Source organism: Doryrhamphus excisus, chromosome 20, assembly GCF_030265055.1.
Source record: "Doryrhamphus excisus isolate RoL2022-K1 chromosome 20, RoL_Dexc_1.0, whole genome shotgun sequence".
NCBI lineage: Eukaryota > Metazoa > Chordata > Actinopteri > Syngnathiformes > Syngnathidae > Doryrhamphus > Doryrhamphus excisus.
Window position 1 is genome coordinate 10,813,117 of NC_080485.1, and position 6,802 is coordinate 10,819,918.

At 38.3% G+C, this 6,802-nt stretch overlaps 1 non-coding gene across 1 annotated transcript; it reads right to left on the minus strand.

Annotated features, from left to right (window-relative positions):
* Nucleotides 1-313: 313 nt before the first annotated feature.
* Nucleotides 314-385, minus strand: trnaw-cca (transfer RNA tryptophan (anticodon CCA)). Its single transcript has one exon. It is a non-coding gene; the product is annotated as a tRNA-Trp (tRNA).
* Between the last annotated feature and the right edge of the window lie 6,417 nt (nucleotides 386-6,802).

Here is a 6,802-nt window from a genome sequence, read left to right on the forward strand (position 1 = left end):
GTGTGTGTGTGTGTATGTGTGTAGTGAGAGGACAGATGGAGAACGGTGCTCACACATCCCAAACAACGCCATTATCCTAACGACCAATCAGACAAGCCCATAGCGCATCAGCGCGAGCCAATCAAAGAGCCTGTAGCTCAATTAGAGCATAATAAAGGAACATTCATCATTCAATTAGGCCACTTGTCACTGAGCCACAAAGGCAAGTAGCCAGAATATGCAAAAAGAAAGGCAGAAAGAAGCAACAACACAGTAATACACGCGCAGTGTGTATGCTATCACTTCCTACAGCAGGTTTACGAAACAAAATATTTGACCCTGATGAGATTTGAACACACAACCTTCTGATCTGGAGTCAGACGCGCTACCGTTGCGCCACAGAGTCACATGTGCTGATTAGCAAAAAAACAGTACCAATGAAAAGAAGGCAACAGACAGCCATTATCTTCTAAATCAGTGGCAACACAAGTGAGTACACTTCAAAGTCAGCGTGTCCAAAATGTAAACATTTAGCGTGAGCACCATAGTTATTTAGCTTAGAGTCTTAATCCTCTCGGGCATGGATTTGACCAGAACTGCACTGGAATCCTCTTCCACTCCTCCAGGATGACATCACTGTTTTAGCTGGTGGATGTTAGACACTTCCTCTCCTCCACCTTCCTTTCCTTCGTTTTAGGACGCCACTCTCAGCATGGCGCTTGTCATCTGAAGGTGTGTTTGGACAACTTATCATTTTGTATCTGCTTCACAATGTCACAGTACATGCTGGAATTAATATTTCCTGTCAGTGAACCACAGCTTCCCAGTGCCAGCAGCACTCATGCATCATTATATTGCTATTCACTTGTGTAGATCATAATATTCATTCATTCATTTTCTACCGCTTATCCTCACAAGGGTCGCGGGGGGTGCTGGAGTCTTCGGGCGAGAGGCGGGGTACACCCTGGACTGGTCGCCAGCCAATCACAGGGCACATATAGACAAACAACCATTCACACTCACATTCATACCTATGGATCATTTGGAGTCGGCAATTAACCTAGCATGTTTTTGGAATGTGGGAGGAAACCGGAGTACCCGGAGAAAACCCACGCATGCACGGGGAGAACATGCAAACTCCACACAGAGATGGCCGAGGGTGGAATTGAACCCCGGTCTTCTAGCTGTGAGGTCTGCGCGCTAACCACTCGACCGCTGTGTATCATAATATCTGTGTGTTAATTCATTGTGTAGTAAATTTATACACTGACTACTCTAAAGTATAGTTCCTATCAAAAAATGACGGCTAGAATGTGTGGGTTGTACTCCCTTTTGTTACATACTGTAGGTCATTTTTGTTTCCTGCTTCAAAATGTGCGAGGCACACATGCTCATTCTGTGCGTGGTCTTGTGTGCGTGGCCCCCTGGTGATGTCAGGGTTCACAGGTTAGAGGCCAAATGCCTGGTCCAATTACAGGCTTGTCACATACTGCACATGATGGAAAAGTCACCTGTGCCTTTTTTTGTTGAGCTGCACAAACAAAATGTGTATTTATTTTAAGAAAAATGGGTGAAAACCTGCAATAATGAATTACTGGTGGAAGCCTCTGAATGTGTGTGTGTATTGCTATCTATGTCTCTTCCATCCCAGTGCTAGCTGGTGTTGTGTGCAGGCTTCAGTAATTGCCTGACCTTTACGGCAGCGAGATAGTCTCATTAAGCCTGATGGATAATGATGGCGCCTCTCTCCGTGCTACGTGAACCTCTGTGATAATGAAACAACACAACAGCCCCCCCCCCCCCCCCCCCACCCCACCGCCCTGCTTCATAGATGGCGAAGAAGGGGGGGTTCATGACAGAAGGCTGATAACCCAGAGAGAGCGACCCTTTCTGGGATAACAACAAGACACCGTGCACCCCCACGGTCATCATGTGTCACCCCTCTGTCTGTCCCCTGTAACATTCCAGCTTTTGATTGGGAACCTTGATGTTCCTAAATTGGCGGCTGTTCCCATTAAGGCTAACGAGTCAGCAGGGTGAGGTTTTGGATGCAAATGAGTAGGCAACACTTATTTAAGGCTCTCAACAGTAGCTGCAGTGAGACGTTAGTGCCTTTGGAATATTGATCCAGTTCATACATTTCTGTACTATTTTTATTAACGTTTTTTTTTAAATGTGTTTTTAATGCCACTTTTTTTTGGACGTGCGTTTAACGTGTGCATGTACTGTGTGACTCGGCCCATGCTGAAAAGAAGTTATGGTTTAATTGACATAACATTAATGTTCCATATAATAAAAACAGTTATCCTGATCTATACCATTCTCATATCCAATCATAGTTAATAACTAAAGGTTTCCAATTCCATGACTTCCTGTTCTGCCGTCTTTTCTGTTGTACTGTGAATGTCATTGAATGCAAGTATATTACATGGGTACCAAATTCCAGTACTTCTTATTGAGCAGGCCCATGTAATAGTGGTATTGATGTAAAAAAAAATGTTATGTCTAATTGCATTATTGTTTGTTCTTGTTGTCATGGTGATGAATCTTTAATATTTATCCAGATCCTTAGCATGATGTATATTTTGTCATTGGCACTCCAAGTACCTTGAATCTTGCTTCCTCAAGCTTTGCATCTTTGCATCCATTAGTGCCTTGATATCATCCTGTAGTACCTTAATATCATTGCATAGTGCTCTATTTTTCTTCATAAGGTTTTTAACGTCCTGCAGAACACAGACATTATCATCTTATAGTGCCTTGATATCATCCTGTAGTACCTTAATACCTTAATGATGTATATTTTGTTGTTGGCACTCCAAGTACCTTGAATCTTGCTTCCTCAAGCTTTGCATCTTTGCATCCATTAGTGCCTTGATATTATCCTGTAGTACCTTAATGTCATTGCATCGTGCTCTATTTTCCTCTATAAGGTTTTTAACGTCCTGCAGAACGCAGACATTATCATCTTCTAGTGCCTTGATATCATCCTGTAGTACCTTAATATTGCATAGTGCTCTATTTTCCTTCATGAGGTTTTTAACGTCCTGCAGAAAGCAGACATTATTGTCTTCTAGTGCCTTGATATCATCCTGTCGTATCTTAATATCATTGCATAGTGCTCTATTTTCCTTCATGAGATTTTTACCGTCATGCAGAATGCAGACATTATCATCTTCTAGTGCCTTGATATCATCCTGTAGTACCTTAATATCATTGCATAGTGCTCTATTTTCCTTCATAAGGTTTTTAACGTCCTGCAGAAAGCAGACATTATCATCTTCTAGTACCTTGATATCATCCTGTAGTACCTTAATATCATTGCATAGTGCTCTATTTTCCTTTCGTAAGGTTTTTAACGTCATGCAGAACGCAGACATTATCATCTTCTAGTGCCTTGATATCATTCTGTAGGGTCTCTGTATCATTGCCATCAGGGATGTCAGAGAGGCTCTTCTTGAGGCTGCAGACCTCTTTTGCCTTCTTTGAGCTACGGTTTCCTGCACTTTCATCTCCGCCATCAAGGTGCAATTTAACACAGAAACCTTCTCTGGCCCTATTTCCAATTGTGGACCCAATGCTACATTCTTTGAGGCACCATATAATGTGAAATCCTCCTCATTCAATGTTTAATATGGCTCTGTTTCTCATATTGTTGGACCTGGATCAATTTGCCTTTTGTTTGGCAATGTTGGTTAACTTGGCTAGCTAGCAGCTGTCAGCACTTGTAACTAGTTTATTTCCAGGAATCTGTCGGAATTCAAGTTGAAAGTGTCAGCAAGCCTGAAGTTTAGTCAGGAAAGCTCCAAAATAGTTCAAAACTCTAGTAGTGACAGCTGAACTCTTGGCATGTACATACGTCCTTTCCGGCCAACAAAAACAAAGGTAAGTTGAATGGTAAGTTTAGCTTCAAAGCCCGAGCAGATGGCTCGGACGGACCAAAGTTATTTGCATCTACTGTCGCTGTGAGTGGAATTGTCACTGAGTCTCAAATGCCACTTCCTGGACGCAGATGGAGAAATCCAAGAAGGTAGAGGGCTGGTGCACTGCAAGTGTTTTTTTTATTGTCATTTAGACAGTGGTACTTTTGCATACCAGTGTCCTGAATGACAAGTATTTTTTATTTACGAGCCGACTCTGGGCTGCGAGCTAAAATTTGGCATAGATGAAGAAATCTATTTGGAGGACTTGGAGGATTTGGAGGCCAAATTTACCCAATACCGATATGTGTAACATCACATATCTCCTGTCATGGAATGAACACATATCTGTTGTGAAGTTAATAGATAGAGCATTAGCATATATATGGATGCATGGATATAAACTAATTAATTACATTGACAAATAACATTAACATTTAAAACAAAAATACGTCAGACCAGATAATAATTGTCATATTTTTTTTGCTTAACTATTTAGGTGTCCGGATTAAAATCACAATAATTTTCCCAATTAAGTAACAATGTATTATAATATTATAAGGTACATTTTATGCAACTATTATGTAAGAATTTGACTGATTTTTTAAAATACTTTTAAATACTACTGTTGTCATTTTAGTAGTAATACACACAGGTTTAAGTGTGTATACTTAAGGTAGCAATACATATTGTGTTGAAAATATAGCTGACACAAATTATGTATTGTTAAAATATTTTTTATTTGCATGACACCCACTACACAACCCCCCCCCCCCCCCCCCCGCACCATGCTGCACTTTAATGTATGATAATTATAATCATACACTTTTTTTGTTTGTTAAATAGTTCTGTAAGCACCCATTGACGTCATTTTGTGCTGATTTGGGTTTATCTGTGTGGGGGGGCAGACATCCCAGTCAAGCAGCTAAAGCCAGCAGGGGGTGCTGACACCCTGATAACCGCTTCTTAAAAAGACCCCTCTTCTTCCTTTTTTTCCCTCCAAAGATGCTAATAGCTGCTGGATAGTTGTAATGTAAAATCTCCATCTTAGCTTTTACTGTTGACACACATAATTCTGCAGAATGATGCAAAAACCAGAAATATCTGAACGGAAAAAAAAGTCCAACACTGTTTGTATCCCACCTTTGTGAAATAGTTTCTCCCAACAATTCAGCAGCCAGTGTGCAAATAGCTCACATTCTTCAATTTACCTTGTGATATGTTCTTAAAATAAATCAAATAAACTAAAAAAAAAAAGGGAACATTATCCATGGATAATGTTCATAATTTGTCAAACGTCATGTCTGTCCTCTTTTAATGACAAAAAAGTGGTGCTTATCCACTAACCACAGCAGAATGATGTGAGATATGACATGTTCCATTAATTAGGGAATAATAATTATAGTAGTGAATTGCCCCAATTATTCAAATGTACCATTGGGTTGTTAATTAATTAGCATTTTAATTATTATACAGAGCATTTGACACTCAAACTGACATAAAATGACATTTAATAAGAAATATTTTTGTAAAGCATAAAAAGAACCATAGTTTCATGATGAAAATTGGCTATAAAATATGTAACGGAATATATTTGGAGTTTCTTCTTGAAGGGAGTATTCTAGTGCTGATGAATGTATCTTCCATTCAAACACTTTCTAAACGTCTCCATACATTATATACACCCCCCCCCCAGACCCCCCACTATCATCATCCATAAGAGTTATTTGACTTTGCTTGAAATGATCCACCTTTCAATGTGTCCATTCCACACCGTAACTCTGAACTGGATGGTCTATTAATTGATGTTTGATGGCCGTATTAGCTTGATCAGTTAATTTGCCTTAGAATAAGTGTACACTGGGGCAGGGGAGGGGGCTGCTGTGTCACATGACAGATTACATGAGTTTAATAGGGGGGGGTGGTTAGGTATTCTTCTATTTAAAGTTAATGATGCTGATTTTTGAGAGGGACTCATTTATCAATACGTGTTACTGTGCTTGTAGTTTTTACTGCATCACAATGAGAAGTGGGTTTAATATTTATGTGCTTTTTAAAATACTCTGTCATACTTTTTTTTTTTACCCTTCTGTTATTTTCACAATGTAATTCGGAATTATTTTGTTGACAGAATACTGATAAATATATTAAATGACCACATAATAAAATGTAGTGGTGAGAGAATAGCTTCATTAAAATATTTGTTTACATATTTTTACATATATTTTTTATTAATAAATATAATATTTTTAAATGGAATCAAATTAATTGCTTTGTTTGTCAATATTCTCAGATAAAAATACATATTTTTGTAGATTTATTTGGTTTATTTCTTAGGATTATTGGTCACCTTTCTATTTATTATGAATATATTTTATATTTTAATTTTTGTGATCTTATCATTGTAGTGTTTCATTTATTTAACACAATTTTTTTTTCTCATTAATCATTATTTATGAGCATTTTTCCCTTATGTATATTATATATATTGTGGTAATGTTGTGATGCTATTTTAGTATTTAATTTACTAATGTCAGTGGAATGTCTGAATTAAAATAAATAAGATTTCAAAATAAAACTAAAATGAATATATAAAAGTATGTTACAATACATAATAAATAATCTACATATGTGTAAATATTTGATATTGACATGCATTCCCATTCTAGTTCTTGTATTGTGACACCAACGTTATCACGGTCCAAACAGTGTGATAACATCATAGTGTTTTGATTGCCACCCCAGTGTGACATCACCACCGCCAGCACCAAAACGCTTCATTGGATTTATTGTTTTTCCTCTTTCTACTCTGTGCATAACATCTTGTAATATTTACTGTAGACTCCCATTTCCAGGGTGAAATTTGTGGGAGTAGAAATTGCTGAGGGATGTGTCAGGCTCGC